The sequence below is a fragment of the Sparus aurata genome, chromosome 12, assembly GCF_900880675.1.
Source record: "Sparus aurata chromosome 12, fSpaAur1.1, whole genome shotgun sequence".
Taxonomy (NCBI): domain Eukaryota; kingdom Metazoa; phylum Chordata; class Actinopteri; order Spariformes; family Sparidae; genus Sparus; species Sparus aurata.
In genome coordinates this window covers 2396907-2423477 of record NC_044198.1, presented here as the reverse complement: position 1 = coordinate 2423477, position 26571 = coordinate 2396907, and the positions used below count along the sequence as shown (strand labels likewise).

At 42.3% G+C, this 26571-nt stretch overlaps 1 long non-coding RNA gene across 3 annotated transcripts; it reads left to right on the top strand.

Moving 5' to 3' along the window:
* Window positions 1-6263: 6263 nt before the first annotated feature.
* Window positions 6264-25367, top strand: LOC115592342 (uncharacterized). Of its 3 annotated transcripts, XR_003986122.1 has the most exons (5): window positions 6264-6315; window positions 10989-11643; window positions 23123-23294; window positions 24357-24415; window positions 24686-25367. It is a non-coding gene; the product is annotated as an uncharacterized LOC115592342 (long non-coding RNA). The 3 variants fall into 3 exon arrangements; XR_003986121.1 differs by having other exon boundaries at window positions 23123-24415; XR_003986120.1 differs by lacking the exon at window positions 24686-25367 and having other exon boundaries at window positions 23123-24496.
* The last annotated feature ends 1204 nt before the right edge of the window (window positions 25368-26571 follow it).

Below are 26571 nucleotides of genomic sequence, written 5' to 3'. Positions count from 1 at the left end.
TATTTTTTTCTACAACTTATCCTCACTATGTATCCATTTTGACTGTGGGTCAAGCTAATTTTGCAATCACGTTTACACTCCATTGTAGATGTATATACAATGCAGAGTCTAGAAAAACAATGATAGTTTAGTATGTAAACCGTATACAGCTTTCCAAATAAAGAAAATATTAATTTGAAATGTTAGTCCTTTCCAAAGTCAACACAGAAATTGGCCCTTGAATGAACTATTGCAGCAAACTGCATAGGAATTATTTTCAGCAAAACAGTACTAAGACAGGAGATTCTTTCGATATTGTGCATATTGATCAGAGAAATGTCAACACTACCATGAATGCATCTCTTTGGAGTTGACTCATAAGTTTAGCCAACTTCAACCACAATGAAGTAGACTCTGGGGTATATTTCCCCACAACATTAAACCCTTTTACATTACATGTTAAAGACAGGACTGTTGCACCTTTATCCTCATCATCATTCTGTACATCAAACTATACAGTTAAGCTGTCTGTATGTGTGTTATTCACATATCCTGGGAACCGTTTACAAGCAATATATTCCATATTTCTACATTTTGAAGAAAATAGCAATTACTGTATTAACATTAATTAAGTCTCAATGAGTGGACACAGGCTTTCTATTCTTCAGAGAGAACTTGGGTTTTAGGTTTCCTTCAACGTTAGTATGCTAGCTAACTCAAAGGCTAGAGTATCAGCTACACTGTCAGCTGCCCTAGGATGCCTCTCTCATTGGTTGTTGTTGTCCGGCTTGGAAAGTACCAATGTAGTCATCCAGATTTTACATTGTGAAAATCAAACGTGTCTGATCAGTCAGTGAGTTGTTCAGGAGGCTTCAGACTGGATCCTCAACAAGTGTCCCAAACATCATGGTTTGAACAGGCATTGCACAAAGTTACAAAGGTGGAAAGGGGGTTCATTGTTGTTCCATCTCTGAGTCAGCAAGAGCAGAGGACAAGATCAACCCTCATAAAACAGAGTCAGTATATTAATTTATTGCCATGGTATACCATGATATAGAAAGTGACATGGACATGTATGTAAAAGGTCACACTAGATGCTGATGCTGTTGTGTTACACATCATGCCTCATTTGTTTGGAGAACGTCTGCATGCTATCTTAAATCACTCCTGCCATTGATTTGTTCAGTGCAAAGAAGCACCAGCAGATTAAAGAGCGGTATTCATTGCGGCGGTATTGTGCAATCCCTGCATACAAAAGGGTTGGAGTTACAGAACACTGGCATTTTCACTTAGAATATAATGACATTCATCAGGATAGCAATATTAAAACGTGTTTGGTGGTGAACACTGGAAAGAGAAGCACTAGCTGGGTACTGTTCCCTGACATCTTCTGCTTTTTCTTCCACATCCATGGACTTGGAGCATACAAGCATCCAGAAGCCCTACCCAGAGGAAACGAAAATTGGAAAAGAGATCTCAGTAGTGTCTCATTCATTTCTCCTAGACAACTATGAGATCTATGTGAGACCAAAGTGAGGCTGTGGCTGATTTCTCCTGTTTCTCAAATGTTTCTCCTGAGAAACAGGTGCAGAAAATCTCAACTTGGGCTCCCTGTAAGTTTCAAAGGAGATCTCATCAAGCTCTTAATGAAGTTTCAGAATGTCTCCCCAGTGCTGGAAAGGAGCAAGCTTTAAGCGGTAAAGTCTCAAGTCTCACCTATTGCTCCTAAGGAATTTTAGGAGAAACAAATGAGAAATGTTTGAGACCAAAAAAGACTACAACAAGACTGAAATGAGAACTCTCATTGAGGAAAATTTTACTGCTCAAAGCTTGCTCCTTGATGGCTATGGAGCCATCAAGGAGCAAGCTTTGAGCAGTAAAATTTTCCTCTGGGTAGACCCAGCCAGAAGAGGTGGTATGCCTCTCTGGTCCTCTGGCTTATGGTTGTAAAACAAGGAGTAATGGCATGACTTTATCGAGCACAGAGTAAAGTAATCAAATTACCGTTTAAGGAGTTTTATAATTTTTCTTTTTAACATCTGGAAGGCAATATCAGGCTGCACGCTTGGCCTGCCGGTAACCGTCAGCTGCCTCAGGAGTCCCCCAAACCAACCAGGCTTGATAGGACTCCTTCTTCAGCTTGACAGCATCCCTTACTTCCGGAGTCCACCCCCGGGTTCGGGGATTGCCGCCACGACAGGCACTGGAGACCTTACGGCCACAGCTCCGGACAGCTGCGTCAACAATGGAAGTGGAGAACATGGTCCATTCGGACTCAATGTCCCCAGCCTCCCTCAGGATCTGCCCAAAGCTCTCCCGGAGGTGGGAGTTAAAGACCTCCCTGACAGAGGGTTCTGCCAGACGTTCCCAGCAGACCCTCACAATGCGTTTGGGTCTGCCAGGTCTGTCCAGCTTCGTCCCCTGCCAACGGATCCAACTCACCACCAGGTGGTGATCAGTTGACAGCTCAGTCCCTCTCTTCACTGTCCAAGACATACGCCCGGAGGTCAGATGACACGACAACAAAGTCGATCATTGACCTCCACCCTAGGGCATCCTGGTGCCAAGTGCACATATGGACACCCTTATGCTTGAACATGGTGTTTGTTATGGAGGTGACATTCCATGTCCCCATGGCTAGAGTCACCGTCCAGGGATTGGGTTGTTGGGGCCCCCGCCCACGACTGCCACCCAAATCATACTGCACCGGCCCTTTCTGAACCCTCCTGCGGGGGGTGAGCCTACTGGAGGGCGGGCCCACGCCGCTTGTTCGGGCTGAGCTGAGCTGGGTCCCGTGGGCAAAGACCCGGCCACCAGGCGCTCACCTGCGAACCCCAACCCCAGGCCTGACTCCAGGGTGGGGCCCCTGTGACACCATTCCGGGCGACATAAACTTCCTCGTTGGTTTCATATTCATTAGGGGCTTTGGAACCATTCTTAGTCTGACCTGTCACATGAAGTCTGACTTTGTTTTATTTATTTATTTATTTTTTTACCTTTTTTGTAAAACTGCAGAGGTACTGCTTCAGGAATAAGGCAGTTAATTGAAGAATGATTAAGACCTTCAGATGTTGTATCTATGTTATTATCGTTTGTTGATCATGTGAAACGATGTACGATTTGGAACTTTTTTCCCACATGGTCAAGTGTTTTCTTTGAAGTGCAAGGATTTAGTACAGAATAGGGGGAAGCCAGTCATACTCAGTTACCATTTCAATGCATGAAACATTTAATAAAGAAGAGAATAGAGGAAACATTTTGTACCCGGAACATAAATGGGGTTAATGAGCCCAAGAAAAAGGCTATATCCCAATCAAAGTCACTTAAAGCTGATGTGATTTTCTTACAAAAAACTCTTAAGAAAAATGGTCATGGTCATAAAAAAAAAATATCCGGTGTGGATGGATAAGCCAGTCATTTCTTGCAAAAATGTTCAATGAAAGCAAGGGAGGCAGCCATATTGATGTGCAAGGAAATTCCTTTTCCGGATCAATATGTCTGCCCCTCTTGACAGAAAAATGTCTGTCGACCAGGCAGGAGGACCACCTGTTGCTGCCCCCTGGGCTTTTTGAGAAATGGAGGATCCTGCTATGACTGACAATAAGTGAGCCCAAAAATGTGAACTCTGCAACATGTTTTTTATCATCGATGTGGAGGATTTTATGTATACTGCTAAATGTGGCAAAATCAAAGAGCTGCAGGAGAAGCTAACTGATCTGCACATGAAACTCAACTCTGTCGAATGACAAAACTAAACACTGCTTTAAAAAGGGTCAACGAAACTGCAAGAAACTTTTAACTCCACAGTTTTAATCGGTTCCACTGGCATTGGAACACATTAAGCACTGCTCACATCAACTCTACAAGTTCCGGACCCATATGTGGAAACCCTGGCCGCGGAACACTATTAACAACTTACCACTGACATGACCACTCCAGCTGTGGGACCCTCAATGGGCTCCTGCTCCACACCATGCCTGGGGCAAAATTGGTGGAAGCAAGTGGTTGACAGAGGGTGGCCGGGAAGACGGAGGGAAATTCTCCACTCCTTACCATCTCATCTGGAGCTCAGGCTGGAAAAACTTTTTGTGGTACTGAGCCCAGACTCATTCCCTTTGCCATCTCACGACCCCTGCCAACCTACAAAGGGGACCTAGAGAAATTATGTTGCCTTTTTTTTCTGAATTCATGGCTGCATGTAGGAATTTTAAGTTCACTTTTATCGATAACTTTGATTTGTTCTTGGGTCGCCCATTTTTTAAGGGTGATGGATTGCATCCCAACCATAGGGGCTAACAGGCACTTGCTCACAACATAATGCTATGTATTACACCAGAACTAGCTGCTTCCCCATTCACCTTGGTTGATTTTATTAAACCCATCATCTGAGCTCGACACAATAAAGCCAACAGAGCTTTAAATGGACCAAACATAAACAACCTGCTTACAGTTCACATAAACAAGAACTCTTTTTCAGTTGCAAAACGTACAGAATTTAACATAGCACTGTTAGAGCATTAACAAGTCTTTTTCTGACTAAGACTTGGCTGAGCACAGATGCACCTGCCACACTGATTGAGGCCTGTCCATCCAGTTAGGAAAGACGCAGCAGAATGACAATATACTGAGAGAAACTAAGGGCAGGGATGTGTACTTATGCATGTTTCAAGCCTTTGAATAAAACGCAATTTTTTAAAAATCTCAGCCCTTTCTCCTTGCAGTGACAGTATACAGATCTCCTAAATTATCTGTGTCCTCTATTTTAACAGAATTGTATTGAAAACTGTCAATCATTCATACAAGCTATGACAATTTCATTTTAATTGGAAATTTTAACATACATGTTGACAATCTAGCTACCAGAGCCAAAAAGTTTTTAGAATTGTTGAAATGGAAGTCTCTTAAACAGCGCATTAATGTAGCAAGTCACAAACATGGACACACTTTGGATTTAGTTATATCATATGTTTTTAAAGTCAACACACACTATTTTGCCAGAAGTATTCACTCACCCATCCAAATAATTGAAATCAGGGGTTTCAATCACTTCCATGGCCACAGGTGTAAAAAAGCAAGCACCTAGGCACCTAAGCAACTGTTCTACAAACATTTGTGAAAGAATGGGTCACTCTCAGGAGCTCAGTGAATTCCAGCATGGTATTGTGATAGGATGCCACCAGGTGTGATATTTCCTCACTCCTAAATATTCCACAGTCAGCTGTCAGTGGTGTTATAACAAAGTGGAAGCCATTGGGAATGACAGCAACTCAGCCACTAAGTGGTAGGCCACGTAAAATGACGGCGCACGGTCAGCGGATGTTGACGCGCATAGTGCACAGAGGTCGCCAACTTTCTGCAGAGTCAATCGCTACCAGAGGAGGCTCGTCCATAGAGGCAGAGGAGGTTGGTCCTCCTCTATTTTTGGGAGGCAAGAGGAAGATTCATTTTTTTTAAGAAAGAGTAACTGGTTGAAATAAATCATTACCAAATCTCAGTATCATTTATAAAATATTATATATATATTATATCATTAAAAAAGTTTCTTCTTTGGAAAAAAATCCACCTAAAACGGTTGAACAGCGACAGCTGCAGACGGAGGAGACAAAGCAGTCTGTGAGAGGAGCAGGGAGCAGGAAGGTGGGGGCTAGAGGAGGACGGAGGGCTTCTGTCCTCCGTGGGAGGGATCTCCTTCCATTCACTCAATGCATTCAGGGTTTTTTCATGCTGATCTATGATTGGCTAAGACACGTAAAATGACGCGCTAAGGGAGGACGTCCTCCCTTACCAATAAACAACCAGAATATAAGATTGACAGCAGGTTGGTCCAATAACAGTTCCCAAATTTTATTCTCACGTTTATACAGCCGTAAACAAAAAAATACTTCTATGTACCGTATTGACCCGAATATAGTACGAGTTTTTTTTTTTTTTTTTTCGATTAAAATTATATGAAAAAGTGGGGTCGTCTTATAATCGGGGTCTAACCGTTGACACATGCTGATAGTTGTCTGGGTCGCTACGCAACCGCAACAGCAGAGGGCGCCAGATTATTGTAGAGACGTCACTGACACTGTGGCTGGGTTATCTGTCAATCACAGCGGAGAAGAAGTGACAGGAGATGAAAAATGGACAGACGGGGTGATTTTACGGAGCAAAGTGGATCAAGTGTGGCAAGTTAACAGACATCTGAGGCGGAGCTATGATGCTGATTTTAAGATAATGGTGATCAATGCAGCGGAGGCGTCAAACAACTGTCAGCCAGCCAAGAAATATGGAGTTACGGAGTGTAACGTCCGAAGATGGTGGGTCCAAAAAGATCGTCTGAAAACGCTAACAGTAAGAGAAAAGCTTATCGTGGTCCTCTAAGCGGCCGCTTCCAAGAGACTGACAGGAAGGTGTGTGAGTTTGTTACTGAGAAACAAATTTTGGTTATCAGATTCTTGAAAAGAGGGGTCGTCTTATTATCAGGGTCGTCCTATATTCGGGTCAATATGGTATTTTACAGCTTTCACTGCCCGCCATGCTCGGACAAGAAATATGGAGTTTTCAGCGATATTGGAATCGGTTTCAAAGGAAATATAAGCACATTTCTGATAGAAAAAAAACTGTTGGGAGAAATCAGAGCGAAGCAGTCAGAAAAATAATTCATAGTTTTCGTTTCGTTCATCCTGCTGGAGGACGTAACGTTAGCGGCACGACCGGGCGATTGTGATGAGTGATGAGTGTGATGTCCTGTGCTGTCCTGAAGTATTTACATTGATTGCTGTGGTAGCACAGTGAGTAGAGCAGGTGACTGGGGATCAAATTCCGGAAGGGGTATACAGTGGTATTTTTTTTGTCTTGTATATTAGCCATTTAATAAAATGTTTTTTAAAGAATTCTTAATGGTCATTGTTTTAATTGCTTAGTTTTCATTGAATATAAGAAAGTAGGGATAAGTAGTTGACTTGTATAAAATAACATGACACCGTGGACTGGTTTTCCTCCTGTCCTCCTCAATTTTTTCAGTCACCAGCCGCCACTGATCGTTACAGACCTCCAAACTTCATGTGGCCTTCAGATTAGCTCAAGAACATTGCGTAGAGACCTTAATGAAATGGGTTTTCATGGCCGAGACGCTGCATCCACGCTATAAATCAGCAAGTGCAATGCAAAACGTCGGATGCAGTAGTGTAAAGCACGCCGCCACTGGACTCTAGAGCAGTGGAGACGCGTTCTCTAGAGAGACGAATCGTGCTTCTCTATCTGGCAATCTGATGTTGCCAGGAGAGCGGTACTTGTCTGACTGCATTGTGCCAAGTGTAAAGGTGGTGGAGGGGGGATTATGGTGTGGGGTTGTTTTTCAGGGGCTGGGTTGGCCCCGGAGTTCCAGTGAAAGGAAGCATACCAAGAGATGTTGGACAATTCCATGGTCCCAACTTTGTTGCAACTGTTTCACTTGCAAGGACCACATCGTCAGGAAGATGCGTTTAAATGATTCATTTTGAAAGAAAAATAATCTAAAAGGTTGAAGATCTTAGTTCTCCGAGTTCCTTGTGTGCATTGTGGGGAAGCTCTGTAGAGAATCCGCTGCCACCTGGGCAGCGACAGACCCCTTCATGGTCCTACGAAGGAGAGGAAAGAAAAGAAGAAACGGGAAGAGAGAAATGGGCTGGGGGGGGAGGGGCGCAGAATACGAGAGTGAAGAAGAGGTGAGGGTCCGGCGGTAATTTATAGGGATACCGGAAATTGGCGCTGTTGAGGTGTGGTCCTACTCCTGAAACTTCACCATACAAGCTTCATATTACTAGCAAGGACCACACCATCAGTATTTATATGATTTATTATGAAAGAAAAATAATACAAAATGTTGAAGATCTCAGTTCTTTGAGTGCATTGTGGGAAGCTCTGTAGAGAATCTGCCGCCGCACCCGGGCAGTGACGGACCCCCCAAAACCCCCAATCACTTGAGATGAGATTGTGCGGATCTGAGATCTTTGAGATTTGAACGGATGTAGCAGTGATACATTTGGGAGGACCAGCGGCCCATGAGTTGTGTGAAGTGTTCTGGGATGCCATTACGGGAGGCTGAATTGGCAGTTCCAATCCTGAAGGAATGTCTGGAGTAGTTAACGGGTGAAATACCAGACAATGAGAGCACATGGTGAAAGTGACGGTGGAACCAGAATCGAGTAGCCACTTGTCCAGATTCGTAGATGAAGAGAGGATCCGTCATTGCTATATTCTGAGATTTTCTGAGTTGCAGGAAGGGTTAGGATTCAGTGGTGACTGGACCTTGAAGTAGAAGATGGGTGTAGACAGACCAGATTGATTGGTTTTAGTTTGCTTTAAATAGAATACCATGGTGTCATCTTAAAAGTGAGACAAGTCTGAAATACATACATGGCGGCTTGAGTCAAAGTGAAAGGTTAAGGTGGTGAATTCGAAGCACTTGAGGAAACCGAAAAAAGCAAGCAAGAACATGGCTTCCAGGGTTCAGGCAACTTGAGGAGTGCCATATCTGGAACGGATGGTGTGAAGGCAGATTAACAGCAAGTCTGCAATAAGAGAAAAAACAGCGAGGGCTTTTAGCTGGCTCTTGATGTAGGAGTCCTTTGAAAAAGTAAGTTATCTGGGGATGGCTGGAGGTCAGGCCTGAACTATTAGTTTGGAAAAGAAGCTGATACCGCTAAGGTAAACTTTGATGGTGTGTGTTTTAATTGCCATGATGGAATGGGTGTAAGTAATGAAAGAAGTCAAGGTGATGAGATTGAACGACGGGATGTTATGTTGTATTGGTCGTGAAAGTAATGGAAGCTTTTTCAAGCTGTCCAGTAGGAAGAGAGGGTTGAGGGTGATAGGCTGTTGATAATGGAGCTCTGGGAGTCACCTATCAGGGGAATTAGCGCCGGATTTACAAGTTGAATGTCAGAGCTGAATATGTAGATGAGATGATGAGAAAATCGTCCAAGAGATGGATGAGGAATGGAATCCCATGGTTGTTAGACAGGATCCAGCAAAGGGTTTCAGACAGGGTGTCGAAGAGTTTAGGGCTGCTTTTTCGACCGAAGGTGAGCCTGATGATGTCTGTTTTTGAGAGCCACGACCCTTTCCCGGCGAGTTTAGTAAGAGTGATGGCATGGTTGATGGTGGCGTAGTGAAGGTAGAAGTCCTCACTCAAGATCAAGCTATTGATGCTGGGGATTGTACTGCCATGGGGTGCTGAAAGATAAATGATGATGCGTATCTTTCCGGTGTATTTCCTGGTTGTGATACCGAGGGGGCTGATGTGGAAGTTAGGAAACGGAGGACGGGCGAACAGTCCGATCATGAAACCTTCCTTAACTTCCTTAGCGAGCAGGCGGTTGACTGACTCTGGCTCTGAATTTTTTGGCTTTGAAAGAGATTGATGGTTGTGTGGAATGTCTGGGGTGGAAACCCTCTTCAAATCCTTTTATAAGAAACTGAACAAAAGCTGGATCTGGGTGGTTACGAAGTGCCTCTGCTAAAACTGCAATGTTAATGGTTGTTGATAAGTGCTCACCTAGCTTCAGTGAGGTAGGGTTGTGCGGGCATGCAGGGTGGGCGTGGCCCCCGCCGCAGAATGAGCAGATGTGGAGGAAGCGACACTGGGACATGGTGCATCTGGTACTGTTGAAGTTGCTGCAAATCGGACGACCTCCTTGGTGCATGATGGGCCTGCCTTTCTTATCTATGCTGTTGGTTGCAGGAAAGATAACAGAAGGGGCAGATGACACTTGTTTTGGAGGTATGGGTGCTGGTGGAGCTGCCAACGACAGGCGAGAGAAGGATGAAGCTCTTGTTCGGTTTTGATGCGGCTCAGTGTGGGTGGGGATTGAGCAGGAAGAGGCTGGGTGGGATGGGGCGCCACAAAGGGAGCATGTAAGGGCTGCACGGGCGGCGAAGATACAACAGTAAATTTCATTGTCGAGAGTGCCACAGTATGTGGCTTCATTGAACTGTGTAAGGCCAGCTGCAGCTTTGGAGGCAAAGTGTATATGATATTGGTAAAGACCATTACTACCAAAACGGAGGGCACTGGCATCCCGGTGCCATGTTCCCCTGCAAAGATTGGCTATTGTGATGGCTGGAACTGGATGGCAGTGGGCACCATGACATTTGCCCTTGATGTTGTAGGCTGCTGGTGCCAATAATGAAAATCCTGATGAGAGTTGGAGGGACCTGAAATCCATCTGGGCGCTCCATCTGGAGTGGAGTGATGATGAGAGGTGGTAGCAGAAACCCTAGAGTCATTTGATTCGGCTGAGGATCTCTGTCTCCGCTTTTGCTACTGCCCCTCTGTTGTCTTTAAAGAGACAGTGTGTAACGATTTAAGTAATTAATTAACTCAAATCAACGTCTTCGTTCATAAATAAGTCCTCATTGGTGTACAATTACCTCTGCCAACAATCTGACTTAATTGTACTGATCCTTTAACTGGAGCATCAACGTCACGGCATGTTGGGGTGCGCGTGGTGACGTCACTCGGAAGAGAGCTAGTGTTGACGGAGTAAGCCAACATGAGTGTAGAGAAAAGTTTGGCTTTCTTGTCCGTTCGGTGAAACAGAATTCCTTTGTCCTTTTTTTTCTGGAGAGTGGCTACTGTCCAATCTGTGATTTTAGAAGGTGAAGGCCGGTCGGGGGATCTCTGTCATGGTGTGATTGGGGGCAGTCGCGTGTATCGGGGTATTCTGTGTTTTCCCCCTTTTTTCTTCCCTTACTGGCTCCCGTCTACTGGCTCCCGTACCTGTGGGCGTGCCAACCGCACCGGCTCCAGCGGAGAGGCGCACCTGGTTTTCATTCATTCATCATCCCCCTGCTACTTAAGCCCGGTCATGCCTCCACTCCGATGCCAGATTGTTCCGCCAGTTACGGTGAATTTATCAGAGCCTTCGCATAGCTTTATGTGACTTTTTTTTAACTTTCTAAGTGTGTCTAGTGTGTTTTTGTGAGCCTGTCTCACTATTGTGTTTTTCTTTCCCTTCCTCCGTGCTCCTGCCTCGCGGCAGATAGATCTCAGCACCTCTCCAGCCCAGCCTGCCAGTCCGGCAGCCTGTCCACCTGCCTGCCAGCCCACCTACGCCGACTACACCTGCAGACTACACCTGCCGATCCGCTCGCCTGCGGACCCCACCTCCCTACGAGCTCTGAACCTAATAAAATCCAGTTACTACCGGCCTCTGCCTCAGCTCCTTCTGCTTTTGGGTCCTGACCTAGAACCCCGCCATAACAATCTCACTGGAGCATGGTGAGGCTGTGACCAGAGAGCTGTTTGGCCAGTGTTGTCGGAATGATGGCGGGAGGCTGGAATTATCTTCGGAGGCGAAGGAGTCGGCGAACTGCGGCGACATTCTGTTCCCGAATGTACTCGTCCTCTCTTTGCTGCAGAAGGAGGTGGGCTGGGAGACACAGAGGATTTGTCAGACGAACTTTGGTAATCTTGAATGTTGAGGAGACACGAACCAGGCGGGATATGAATCATGGATGAGACGAAGTTGGTGCTCTTCGAACTCACTCGCTTCCTAGGCGGCTTTTGGACCATTGAAATCGGGGTCTCGGGTACGGAGGTGATGGGGAAGTTTTTGGCTTCTGATGAATGGTGATCCTGGTCTCGTCCAAAAGATCATTGTCTGACGGGGATAGTGATACGAAGTCCATGATGAGGTAAGAAGAGGCTGATGTTGCTCCTACAAAAGTTTGGATGTGCTTGAGGCGATGTAACATGATCTCGTTTCTGGCAGAACACGAGAGCGAATAAGATGAGACGGTTGGGTGGTTATTTATAGGGATACCGGAAATCGGCGCTGTTGAGGTGTGGTCCTACTCCTGATGACTGTGCACCAGTGCACAAAGCAAGGTCCATAAAGACCAGAGCTTGACTTGCCTGCACAGAGTCCTGACCTCAACCCGATAGAAAACCTTTGGGATGAATTAGAGTGCAGACTGAGAGCCAGGCTTTCCTGTCCAACATCAGTGTGTGACCTTACAAATGCGCTTCTAGAAGAATGGTCAAAAATTCCCATAAATACATCCTAAACCTTGTGGAAAGCCTCCCCAGAAGAGTTGAAGCTGTTATTGCTGCAAAGGTTGGACTGACATCATATTAAACCCTATGGATTAAGAATGGGATGTCACTTAAGTTCATATGCGAGTCAAGGCAGATGAGCGAATACTTTTGGCAATATAGTGTATCTTCTGTCACCGATCTGGCTCTGACTGACCACCACTGTGTGTTTTTCAACTGTTTCAATCATTCTCTTCCAAGTACCACAAAACATACTGTTACAAAATGCCACATTACGACTGAAGTAGCAACAACACTCAATCACAAATTCCAACCTTCAATAATCATGTCTTACCATCATCCTGTAAAGACTTAGAAATGATTTTAACTGTAAAATGGAAACAGTTCTTGATGCAGAGGCTCCAACTAAAACTAGAAAAACAACAAAAAGGGTCATCCTATGGAAAAATAATTAAACCCAAGAACTTAAAAGAGAATGCAGAATTGCTGAGTTCTGATTGCTTAATAATAAACTAGAAATCCACCACAACATACTCACAGAAAAACTTATATTACTTTAATGCAATGCAATATGAAAAAACAACACACACAGAATGAAAGCTTGCCTTTAAAATTAACAACTGCATTTTGCATTAAAACATAAATACTCAGCTGCAGTAGCTAAATGTAAAACACCATTGCTGCTAAATTATCTGAAATATACTGTAAATCCCCAAAATTGTGATATTTAACGTGAAGTTTTTGTTCAAAAAGAGATGAAAGAGTCAAGATCATTGGGACTCTTCTCCCCTCATTGCTCCCAAGTGCTGCATGTCCTGAGCTTGGAATATTATCAGAGGCTCCTCCCATCCTCACCATGGACTTTTTTCCGTCCTGGCCTGTTGAAAGAGGTTCTGTAGCATTCGGTGCAAGACCACAAGGCTCTGTAACAGCTTTTTACCCCATGTCATCAGACCGCTGAACTCTAAGTGACAATTGTCATTTATTTTGGATACCTTGTTTCCTCCAAATATTTACATTACCTAAATCAATAATGTCACTTTCAATAATCTGCACTTTCAGTAGGTTAGAGATTTTTTCCCGTGAGCCAGAAGTAGAAGGACGGCAACAACGTCTTTCTTCAGAAATAACAGCAAGCAAGAGCACCATTGTGATTCTAGTTTGTGTAATTATCATGTACACCATATACGAAATGTACAAAGATGTAGCTTTGTCACGCTCTTCATACACCATCTTTCTCGAATGCCGAGGCAGTTTGTTGTTACTGGTGACGTAAAAAGGTCAGATGGAGGTGGTTCTATTACCACTAGTTGAAATGGGTAAAGCACCACCTATCGTACCGGGGTATGACATGCTCCGGCCAATAATCTGATTTTCTCACAGGCACATACTCGGACAATTGCAGATGTCTGATTGAGTAGCATAGTCAAACTATGGCTGTAATTCGACTAGGCTGTGCATGTAGACGTACTGATTGTGGGGATAGGGAAAACCACATGGCCCAAAGTGTGACATGCACCAGACACATTTAATACATTTTGCAGTAAAAAGAAAAGCAAGACAGTGTACTTCTGTTACAAACATTGTATTGAGTTGAGGTGTGTTGAGTGATCCATCTGATTAAGTAGGAGGGCTTCCAGAGGAGACCAAGGCTGAATCCCATTTCACCCCTTGGCCCTACCACTTGGCCCTACCCCTTCGTTTTGCGCGTTCACGTGTAGGGGTGTCCCAATTCCCGTTAGGACGGAGGGTGAGGGGCAAGTGGTAGGGCTATATACCCCTTCAAACGGAGATTTTCCAGAGGCACACTCCAAACGGAGGGCTACGACAGATTTCCCAGAATGTACTGCGAATCACCGGCAAGGTGGCTGCTACCGCAAAAGAAGTTCACAAATGTAAGTATTTTCTCCATTAATAAAGTTTTTAAATTTACGAAAACCGTTGTATTGTCTAGTTTAACGTTGTTTCAATGTGTAATGGTCATTTTCTTCATAAAATACACGGAAAAAAAATTGCTAGTAGTTGAGGCTTCAGGTTAACGTTACCAGGCTGAACGCTACTAGTGGTGCTCTGTGGGCAGCCCTGATAATCTACAGTAATAACGTTATCAATAAAAACTTCAGCAACCTCGCTGCTTGTATTCAGTTTCATTGATAGCGTTATGGGATACGCAGGAATGTCATGCACAAATCGGATGTAACGTTAACATTAGCCTGTGCAGTGTATGCATGAATTTGAAGTTGTGAACGAATTGCGAGTGACTACTGATGACATACGCGATTGTCGAAGGGGTGTCCCAATTCGGAGGGGTTGACTTTCAGCCCTACCCCTTGGCACTCCGTTTCAAGGGGCAAGGGGCAAGGGGTAGGGACAAGGGGTAGGGGTAGAAAAGAGAAATGGGATTGGGCCCAAGTGTGGTAGAGTGAGAGGGATGTTTTGGTTCTGTTAAGTGTTCAGGAAGTTAAAATGCCTGTTTTTAAAGAAACACATAAAATGAACTCAAATGTATTTCTTGTTAGTAACATGTTGTTTTTGAATCTTGTGGTCCTTGTGAATGGTAATAAGAGATCATTGATTCTGGTCTCTTAAGTAGGTTGAGCCCACCTGTGTAAAAAGCGCAAGGCTGGGGTGGCTATGGGTTACAAGACTAGCAAGGAGAGAGCCACACACACAGCTGGAGACCACCTTGGGCCCATTTGAGGCATAGCCAAAAGTGCAGTTAGGGTAATTTTTCTCTTAAGTAATTTATTTGTATTATTTCTTTTGGATATTTTTATTTTGGGATAGTAGTTTATTTAGTTTTGTATTATTATTTCTATTTTCACTGTAAATAACTGCACAGAACTCTACTGCTATAAATAAAATACACTTGGACTTCTGAACCATGCCTGTGACTCCATTCCCATGTGTCTGGCTACTCGCTAACCCTTACACAGGTCTTATTAGAAAGGAAGTGGTGTTTAAGTATACAGCCAGTTCTTCCAGTCTGAAACCACAGACTGAACTTGAAGGTTGTGGTACGTGGAGGGAGAACAAAATTTCTTCAGTGTCTATAGATACTGTACATTCTGTCTTCATTTTCATGGTGATTGTCGATCTAACTTCTTCATGCAGTCTGCATCCTGGATGGACAGGAGACAGCAGCTACAGTTTGGACCGGGTCAGAAACTTACAGGCTGGTCACAATGGATGCTTGTGTACTGTGTAGCGGTTGCGTTGCTAAGCTGCTGGTGCTCACTCCTGTGTGTGTCCACACAGGCAGCGTTACTGCTCCAGCATGGCTCCTGCCTGCCCTGTTTGTTTACATGGGAGGCTGTGGCTCAGGAGAAGAGCCAGTATCTTGTTAACGGAAGGTTGTTGATTTGATTCCCCTGGTCCTTGGGCAAGATACTGAATCCCAAACTGCTCCTGATGTGCTGGTCGGCATCTTGCATTGTAGCTTTCATTGTATTTTCCTCACCCATCTGCCTTTCGGCTGCCAACCGGTTCCGAGTTGGAACCCAGCCACTGGAGTCCTGGAGGTGTGTCTAGTTGCCACTGGAAACATGCCCTTCATTCAATAGGTGTGACAATGATGTAACACTAAGAGTAAGAGAGGTTAGTCTTAGGAATAGTATGACATCAATATCTCAAATCTAAGTTCTAGTTGGAGGATTAATAAGCAAAACACAAGTGTATTTAGACAATATCCGGGTGCATTTATTCACAAAAAACATAGAAACACTTCTCTCAGTAAGTGCTAATTCACCTCTATGTTATGCTTTGACAAAATGTTAAAATAAAATACATTGAACCAGGTTCAAGTGAAATCAAATGTACCTAGCCTAGCTGCTAGCCGCTAGCTACACGGCCCACCTCCCGAAGTGACGGACCGGAAGCATCGGCACGTCCAAAACCGGACCTAGGGTAAATAATGTCCGCCACGCTTATTCGCGAACATTGCTGTCACGTTTGCTTTGTGTCTGGTGCAGGAAGAAACGGTAAAAACGGGCTTTTGTCACTAAAGTGTCCAAGCAGCAAGTTTGGTTGTTGAGGAACAGGAAGTTGTGGGAGGGACCTAGGTGGATGATTGACATGCAACGACGGTCGGTGTGTGTGAGAGTTGAGAGATTTGTGACATTTAGCGTGTTTGGAGTGTGTAGTTAGTGTGTTATGTAGTGTTTGGTGTAGTGTGTTTAGTGTGTAGTGGAGTCGTTTTTTTGTTTAATGAGTCAGAATGAGGAGAAGCTGAATGTGGAGCAGGCAGTGCAGCTCTTCATTCAGCTGGAAGGAGCACAGGCAGACCTGAGCATTGCCTGCATTTAAATGTAAATGGTTACATATAAATTTGTAATTTTTTTAAATGCATGCACACATTCAGATAAACAACAATTTATATTTGCATTATAAGTAAAAAAAAAAAAAAAAAAATGGTTTGTTAAACATATTTGTGGTTTTTACAGTAAAAAATCAAATTTTTTCTACTCGGATTTCATGTTTTTTTATTCTATTTTAGGTCTATTGTGTTAATACAGTATGTCAAAATAAAAAAAATAACTGTACAGTCACACATGTGAGGTTGTGCTGAAAATAATGACACCAAGTAAATAGCTTTTAAGATGAAATATGATGGCAAAATCAAAAATAGTCAAAAACAGCCAATTATACCCTGGAATATCGGATTTCACAACAAACCTAAATATCCCTGACGTCCCACCTTCAAACACAGCCTCATTTGGCCATCCATGAAAAAGCTCCTTAACCTCCCACTTTTTTATAGGAATACACTTTTCTTACGGGCACTGCACTAGTTGTTTAAAACCGGAAAGGGGAAGCGTGGCAAATACCAAAACACAAACAACAATGGTGACTGGCAAGGGTGCATCGTTTGTTTGCTAGCAAGAGTAGCAGTCTCCTTCATTGCTCATCCAGGTGGACATGACAGCCGAACACAGCTGACGGCAAGCCAATAAACAACAACTTTGTCACGTCCATATTAGCAAAGGTATCAAGTGAAGCTAGTTAACCTCTAACCACTGACTGTCATTACTCTGTGTTTACATTGCTGCGCGTGCAATATTTACAGAGGCACGCGCTCAGCTCTGACGTAAGCAATGGAAATATTCGCGGTTGTCATATCCATACGCAACCGCTGAAACCCAAATCGGCCAAAAACCTCACCCTGGACTCCGGTTTCAAACAACCACGGTTTCAGTGTTCCAAAAGCACGGTTGCATGTGGACTGAACAGTAAAACCGGAAACATAACTTCACGGTTGCAAAATTAACTGGCTGGTGTGGACAGCTCCTCAGAAAACCAAAAACAAAATCACCTCCACTGTAAAGAGGTATCTTTCTCATTAATGAAAATGTCTCTTTCAAGTTCGAGTTAGTTCAGTCAAAAGTTTGTAATCACATTGTCTCCTTGGTAGTTAGTTCAGTCTCAGTTCAGTTATGTAGGGGCCCCCTTTTTTAATGTACTGTCAAATCTTATCTGGAATCCAGTTGAAGCTGCAGTAGCTCGATCCATGAAGTGGACTACCGCTCACCCGCTGAAACCACTGCGAGTCGCCGTCGTCTCCTCTCAGAAGTCAACTATAAGAAAACCAACCTGCATAGTGTACAGTTTAACCTTAGTTAAAGTCCATATTGATTCTTTAAACTATTAAGCATTAGTAGATCTTAGCAGCTCGTTTTGATATCTTTCATCTTTTTTATTTTTTAAGAAAATGAAACATAAAAGGCTATTGTTTCTACTAGCAGTATCTCATACATCATTAAATTGACAGTGATAAGCATTTTTTCCAAACACCTCACATTCCTCCGATTGGTTTTCTTTCAATCACTCACGTTTGTGAAATGATCTCAAGCTAAAGTTTAAGCTAGCACTGAAAACGTAACACACTCACCGGAGAATAGTCATTAAAACACATTAGTTAGTCTTCCTCCTTAATCCTCTGGCGACACAGCATCTCCCCGGACAACTCTGACCTCTTCTCGAACAACATTAACTTCAAACTTAATCAACAAATTAACGTTTACTCCGGGCTGTTTACAAAAACTGCGCTCGCACTTGCGCTCATCTTGCTTGCTTTTCCACTTCCTGCTTCTTCTTCATTTCTACCGCTGCTTTTTAGACCCGTCAGTGAGCAATATACGCCACCTTGTGGTGGTTCATGCACTACTACATGCAAAATCACAACACTTAGTTCGAATCAATATACTTTTATGTTAAATTTATGGGGGCTACAATGAGATGGCGGTTCCTCACAAAAAACCTTAAAACCTTTAAACCTATACCATATTCTTCTACCCCATTACATCTCAGTGGCATACATTACACATTTATCCCACTAAGTTTATTTTAAAGCTTTAGATAGTTTAGTTAGCATTAGCCCTACTGGTTAACTAACTTTACAGTTATAACAATGCTTCCTGTGACACAAATCAGGACTTCCGTGAGAACGCTGTTGTTTACTGTGTCCTCTCCATCTCCGTCTATCTTAGCTGTTTATTGTTCTTTGATTTCAGCACGATTTCCATGCTGGTCTATGCTGTTTGGTGCTGGTTTAGCTGGTGGACTAGCATGAAGAAACTGGTCCACCAGCAAGGTCCCATTAATTATGATGGCCTACCAGCATAGTCTTGCTGGTGATGTTGCTGAGGAAGCTGGTCACCAGCATCCCATGCTTCCATGTCAGAGGTAACACTCTGGATTTGATCATTTCCCATGGACTAGATGTGTCCACCCTGAACGTCATGTCCGTCTCCTCTGCTGTGTCGGACCACTCTCTCATTGCATTTGAAGCGTCATTAGCCTGTCCATGTATCAATGACACAAAGGTTTTTACTTCTCATCATATCAGCCTGGCAATCATAGCGATGCTCAGTGATAAAGTGCCTGGGGTCCTGACTCCTTTTGCAACTGTGACAAAACCTGTGGAAAGTTTCACAAATGAAGTTATCTCAGTACTTGTTTCTCTCCTCGATTCTGTGGCACCAGTCTCTACCAAATCAAGATCACGAGAGAAATCTACTCCCTGGTTTTCTGATGAAACCCGAGATTTCAAGTAGGCCTGCAGGAAAATGGAACAAGCATTGCGCAAATCTAAAATGTTTTCTTTATCTTCCTTGGCGTAATGGTGTACTTAATTATAAGTGTGCACCTAATGCTGCTAGAACAGCATACTTGTCCAGCCTCATAAACAATAATAAACAAAATCTTAGATTTCTCTTCAACACTGTGGCTAAACTTACTCAAAAACCACAGTAGGTGAGCTGTGCACCCTTTATGCAAATGATTTCTTAGATTTCTTATGCAATAAAATTGATGAGATTATAGATCAAAATTATCTCATCATCTTTGGCTTCCTTGTCAAAGTTTATTTTAAAACATTCCTCTGCTGATTCTCAGTTACTCTCAGCTCTAAACACTTTTGAAAATATCTCTCTTGAGATATTGTCTAAAATTGTCTCATCCTCAAAACCAACAACCTGCGTCCTGGACCCCTTTCCAGCAAAACTGTTTAAAGGACTATGGACATCACTGGGACCTACAATGTTAAATATTGTTAACTCATCACTCATGACTGGTGTTGTATCGGCTAGTTTTAAGTTTGCCACCTCGACCCAGGATCTCTGAGTAATTATAGACCAGTATCCAACCTTCCCTTCTTCTCTAAAGTCTTAGGCAGGAACACACTGGCCCAACCGTTGGACGTCTGAAGCTTTTGGGGAGACTCGCACAAGGTCGGGAACAAATATGTTCGGTGTGTTCAGCTGCGTTGGAAGCTTTTGGAGCCGCAGACATTGTCTGCTCTGATTCAACATGCAAAGTCTAAGAAGGTTGTCTGTTGACCATCTGAGCCATTGGATTCTCTGATTGGTTGTGTGCTAGCTGTATGACCATTCTGATTGGTGGTGTGCTAGAGAATCAGTGCGGTGTGTGGGAGGGGCAGAATACTGTGTGCGCTTTGTTTTTCTATGCACTCCGTTCTGTCATTTCCTGTTTTCATCTAGCACCACCCGCTTATTGCATCTCGCACAAGTGCAGAACGTACACGCTACTGTGGAGCTGGCAGCACGTTGAAGCAGTGTGTTCAATGCAACTTTTCTGCCAAACGGGTCAGACAAGAGGCAACAGAGTGGTCGGATAAAGGCAGTTGACTGTTGGTTTAAGTCTGGTTGGTGTGTGGGGGCCCTTAGAGTTGTGTCCCAGTAATTTTTCAGGCTACCTACTAATAATCTTCTTGAACCTTTTCACTCAGCTTTCAGAGTCTGTCACTTCACCAAAACTGCCCTTACTAAAGTGGTAAATGACATTTTACTTACTCTAGACTTTAACTCTACCTCAGTGCTTCTGTTACTGGATCTCAGCGCTGCATTTGATACTATAGATCATGGCATATTGTTAGACCGACATGAATGACCATTTGGCATCTCTGTCTCTGCTAAAATTGTACCAGTCTGAAAGAATACAATGTGTTTCTTACGATAGAACTTCATCAATTTTTGCTGATGTGAAGTATGAGGTTCCCCCGGGACTCTGTTCTGGGCCCTTTGCTCTTCTCTTTATAATTTCACCTCTTGGCCAAATAATTTGTAGCTATGGAACACTTTTCCACTGCTATGTGGACAACACTCAGCTGTATGTGCCCATAAAAGCTGATGATAAATCTCAAATCAAGAAATCGGGGCCCCTCTTGTACGCGGTGAAGAAGTGGATCTCAGAAAACTTCGTGCTCCTAAATTCGGATAAAACTGAGATGCTGGTCATCGCTCTGTGGTTTCTGGGCTTCTCTTCTTTAAGGTGTCGGCGTAGTAGTTTGATCATAAAAGGAGTCTGCGGAGTCAAGGCGGGTGGAATGAAGAAGCAATCTTTATTGAAACAAAATCTAGCGCCTTGAGTCCTGATCAGAAGCGGCCGTGTTCTGATATTATCAAATCTGTGGACAAAACAATGCCAAAAAATGCTCTGCCCTCTGCTCCCTCAAAACCTCAGCTTCTTCTCTTAGGAGGTTTTTCCAAGTGCCACCCCTGTTTCTTTCCCTGCACCGGCCTTTAGAGCCCCTTTCCCAGTAAACACCCACTTCTTCTAATTGGTTACTTTGGCATATAATCCAATAGCCTAAAAGAGGAGTTGACCTGTTTCTCTACTCTTCTCCCCTAACTCATCTGACCTGGCTGCTGTCAACTGTAGGTCTTGTCCCCAAAATTACCCAAATGGGTTCCCCATCCCTCTATGGGAACATAAACGTTTGGGCATCTCCAACCATTTGGTGGGGACCAACTTCAGGTTTTAGTACTTTATGATGGCCTGCCGCCTACTAACCTTTAGCCTTCACCAGTTGAAAAACTACTTTAGGATCCCTGGAGCTGTGAGCCTCACTCTGTCTGCACTCTTTAACTCATATGAGGAGAAACAATTAGTCATCATTCAATCTACACTAAGTAAATTCAAAAATCAGAATGTGTTGCCATCCAGACACCTCAGCTCCCACTAGACAGAGACACCATGTTGTTAGGGTGACTGTAACTCTTGACAACCGTGTTATTTCTCAAAGTTCAACTGTCAAGAATCTATGTGTTACTTTTAATTACACCCTCTCTTTTGATCAGCACGTCAAAGAAATTACCAAGATCGCTTTCTACCACCTGTGCAATATAGCTAAAATTAGGTCCTTCCTGTCCACTGTGGATGCAGAGATTCTGATTCATGCCTTTGTTTTGTCTAGAAAGGATTATTGCAATGCCCTATTTTCTGGTCTGCCGTGTGTGAGCACTAAAAGTTATCAGATGGTTCAGAATGCTGCAGCTAGAGTCTTAACATGTACAAGAAAATTTTATCATATTACACCAATCTTAGCATCTCTGCACTGACTCCCAGTACATATAAGATCAGACTTTAAGGTGCTGCTGATGACATACAAAACTGTACACGGCCCTGCCCCGTCGTACATGTCAGATCTATTACACCATATATTCCAACTCGGGCATTACGCTCTCAAAATTCAGGGCTCCTGATGGCTCCCAGAATTAAAGTGAAATTTTTGCCAGAGAGCAACCAAGGCTTTATTTGTGATTGAATATGAGTTAAAACTTCATGTAAAAGCATAATCATGAGGAAAAAGGCACTTTTAAGATTTACCGTAGTTTCGTTTATGGGCAACCTAATTTTCACTGGAGTTCTACGGGCACCTGTATGCTAGCATCAAAATCACTATTTTTAAAACACTAAGAAGGCTCGACACAACATTAAACTTTGCTCGTAGTTTCACTCTGGGATCAACACTTTTCATCTTCCATGACGGCGGCGCTACTGCTATTGTGAGTTGTCCAAAAACCTTCTTTTTAGTAAACTCTGTGTACACAAACAATGTTCTCAATGCTCGTTTTCATGTGTAGAGACCCTGGTGATACTACGAGCAAAGTTTCATGTTGTGTCAAGCCTTCTTAGTGTTTTAAAAATAGCGATTTTGATGCTAGTGTAAAAGTGCCTGTAGCACTGAAAATTAGCTTGCCCGAAAACAAAACTACGGTAAATGTTAAACGTGCCTCTTTCCTCGTAATTATGCTTTTACATGAAGGTTTGACTCATATTCAATCACAAATAAAGCCTCGGTTGCTTTCTGGCGAGAGTTTCACTTTAAGAAGAAGTCAGCTGACTGCAGGGCCTTTTCCTATCAGGCTCCCTTCCTCTGGACAAGCATTGATAATTCAGGCGCACACAGCCTTAATTATCAATGCTTGTTGGTACTATACTCCAGTAGTACTTGAGTTGTTCTTTTGGGCCTCCATGATGTCTGAAGGTTGAACAGGTTGTCTTTTTATACCATGCTGCCATAGTAGAATTCAAGTGTGAATGTAGGCTGGGTTTATTGTGAGGAGCTTAAATTCGTACTCTTGGCAGGAATTGTTCTTTTGCAATGGCCTCAGTTGTGTGCTGAACGTCTTTATTTTATTTGAGACAGTCTGCGTCTACATTTAGAAAGTGTCACTCAAAGCAGCCATGTTTTGGCTGTGGAGGAGCAGGTGTTAATTGAATATTTATATGTATGTGGAATTTTTTCTCATTGGGCAGGATGCCTAACACCACTGCCATAACTGACTTCAGACATGTGCATATTCTGTTTGTCAACAGTAAGGGCCGCTGCAGCATCAAAGTCCAGCTTGTGGGAAATGCTGATCTTCTGATCACCAACTGTGTGTACACTAGCTGTGGTCTGTACATGATGGTCCTATTTTAAAGGCAGGCAATCTCTTGCACAAGTTCCAACAGAATGCTGAGGATCGCATCCTTCTCAGCGACAGTGGTAAACACCTTCTACCCTTGCTGAAGACCCAACTTGCGACAGCAGTGGTAAAACCATGCCCATATCTGTAGCATCAATTATGCCTACATTGTGTAACAGCAGCTAAGCCTTTTTCTATATTACATTTTAAGTGTACAGTGTCGATCCTATTGGCACAAGTGGCACAAAAAAGAACTAGACTAATATTACTTGGTAAATAATAATTCTGTTAAAGGTACAGTTTGTTATATCGAGTATTTAGGGGCATGTAGCAGTGAGGTTCTACATAGATTACAACACTCCCTCACACCTCCCATTCCGAAGACTCTTGAGAAGCACCAGAAGCTATGGTGGCCTTACAGACAAGAAACACATTTTCTAAATATGGACTAGAGTTATGGGACCTGTAGTTTTACATCTTTTGAACATTGAGGTTATATAGTTGACTCCAAAGCCCAATGTTTAAACTATAATCTACAGACCTCATTGTGACCTTATTTTAGGTGATTTTAACACACATGTCAGTTGCCCTTTTCAGTTTCTTGTCACTGACTTTATGGATACCTTGGATTCTTGTAACATTCCATCCATCCATCCATTTTCTTCTGCTTATCTTGTAACTTCACTAAAGCAATTTGAGTACCTACACATTTGAAAGGCCACATTGTTGATCAAGTTTTCTTAGCTTTTTACCGCTGTTTCTTTCACTGCTTTTAATTCACATCTTAACATTGAGGATCTGGTCTCACTTTCAAACCACTCCTCTCAGATCACACTGGACTCTGTTGCCACGTACAGGTGCAAAAAATCAGACACAAAACTGCGGCCCTGATAGTAGTCTTTGTCCTTCACTAACTTTGATATGTCCATAATTTCATGTTGTCTAAGAAATGCTGCTCTAAGAAATACACTTAGACTCAAGTACAATGTCCACAAATTATGTTCAGAACATTTCTTATGATGATGGCATGTGTTTATCTGATATTTTTTGTGTTTTTTAATTTCTTCTTGAAGTTATATTTGAATGTCATTTTCAATCTCCGTGCCTCCTCTGTTTGTCCTTTGAAATGTCTTTTATCAAAGCAAAGCAGACACTGTTTGGCAATCCCAGAATTCCTCCATCCAGACATCAGCAACACACAGTATGCTAATATCAACCTAGTGCCTCTCCTCTGAATGATATATTTTATAAGACTCAATATATGTAAACATATTTATTTACTGTTTATAAATTACAGACTCTTCGAGAGATCAAATAATATATTTAATGCATTTGGTTACATTTGTTAAAGCTTGTCCAGCTGCTCTGGTGTTCTCAACATCTTTCCCGGATCTAATGACATTTTATATCAAAGAAAATGGCTGAGTGAGGAGGATTTTTACTGCTCATATAGACCCTGGTTCTTCTACAGAACATCTGTGTGATGTTTCTTCCTGCAAGCTCTTCCTGTGGTTTTGACGTCTCCAAGTGATGCTCTTCCTGTCTGTTGCCTGGCAACAGAAGGGAAAAAATAGATGAGGTGATGAGTGAAGGTGAGCCCGAGGGAGATAGGAGGGGAGGAAAGGCAAGGAATGCTGCGGAGCACAGCGCTGGTTGTTATTTGCTTCTTGGTAAGTTTCTGTTCTCTAATGTTGCTTTGAAATAAAAAATGAAAAAATAAAAATGATGAGTGCACCATGATTAAATCACTACATGTTAGAATGTGTACTTTATGTCACATTATCATTCTTCATCATATTTTTTTCTCCGTGAAATTATGTATTTGTACATTTAATAAATTTATTAAATATGTATATTCCTTCAGTTGCCTTACTCAAACTAATATATTGACCTTTAATGCAACAAAGACACATACATGTTCTATGCTACATAGGCGCACGCATGAACATATATCTTCAATTTCCAATGAATATGTAATATTTAATCGGCTTAATGCCAAAAAGTCCTTTTTCATGACAACCACCAGGTTTGTTTCACAGTTAATCTCTCAAGTTGCCACTGTTATCACATCGCACATCTTATTTGTAGTGTAAAAGCAGATAAACATCACAAAAAATTCATTCAATTTGTTCAAGCACATGTTGTCTGACTACAGACCCATGGCCCACAACAGAGGATATAATGATGAATGATTACTAGCTATTATACTATACTATTATACTGATATTTGTGTTAAATGTACAAATCTAAAGAATCTTGGCAAACTGTTTAACAAACAATCTATAACATATATGTATATGCAGTCCGGTTCTGTCTTTTTGGGGGCCCTATGCAAGATGTTGTTTAGGGGCCCCTATTTTGACAAACTAAGATGGATAGATTCCTAACCCTTTAGGTGATCCAAAAAGATGCAACGATCACATTTTAAGTGGAAAATACGGCTAAAGTCGTGAAAACCTCTCTCAAAATAAAGTCAAACGTCTTAAATTGACCCAACCAGACAATTAAACTGATAGAAAATAATGATACAAGGTTAACAAGGGGATCCTCTATAGGTCAATAATTGAAACAGAGTGTTCGCTTTTAATTGTAAAACATTTTAAACTTAACCATCCTGGTCTGGTGGTGCTGAGGGCAGCCGTGCTGCTTCCTGGTCCACGGCTCTATATATATATATATATATATATATATATATATATATATATATATATATATATATATATATATATATATATATATATATATATGTATATATGTATATGTATATATAAATTACATTAAAACAGTTAATACAGAACACAAGGACACAAAAGTCAAACAAACATCTTTCACAAGTGACATACAAAATAAAAAGACAAACAAACAAAAACACTATTGCAAAAGAAAACCCAAAAACCAAACATAAAAAAACAGACACAATTCTTCCTCAATCTTTTAACCAAGGCCTTAATGTATTCCATTTTCTTTCATAATCCTTGATCTTTTGCTGTCTATTTGTTATAATACCATATAACTTAAAATAATGTTTCAAAAAGGAGAGAAATGATTTTCCTTTCAGTTCAAAAATAAGGCTGACCATGTCTCCAAGGTCATCCAAAACATAGCCACATATGGACAAAACCAAAAAAGATGCAACATATCTTCAATTTCAGTTTTATAGAAACAATAGTTTTGATCCTCTTGTAACCCCCAAATGCAAAGCATCTAAAATATTTCCGAATTGCTCCTACAAAGACAAAACTCCTCAGGATACCAAGCAATATAGACCCTAAGGAAATATTCATACTATGTAATTGAGTTATGTTACACTAATGCAGAAATTCATAACCTGTTTTTATATTAAGCTTTGTGTTACGA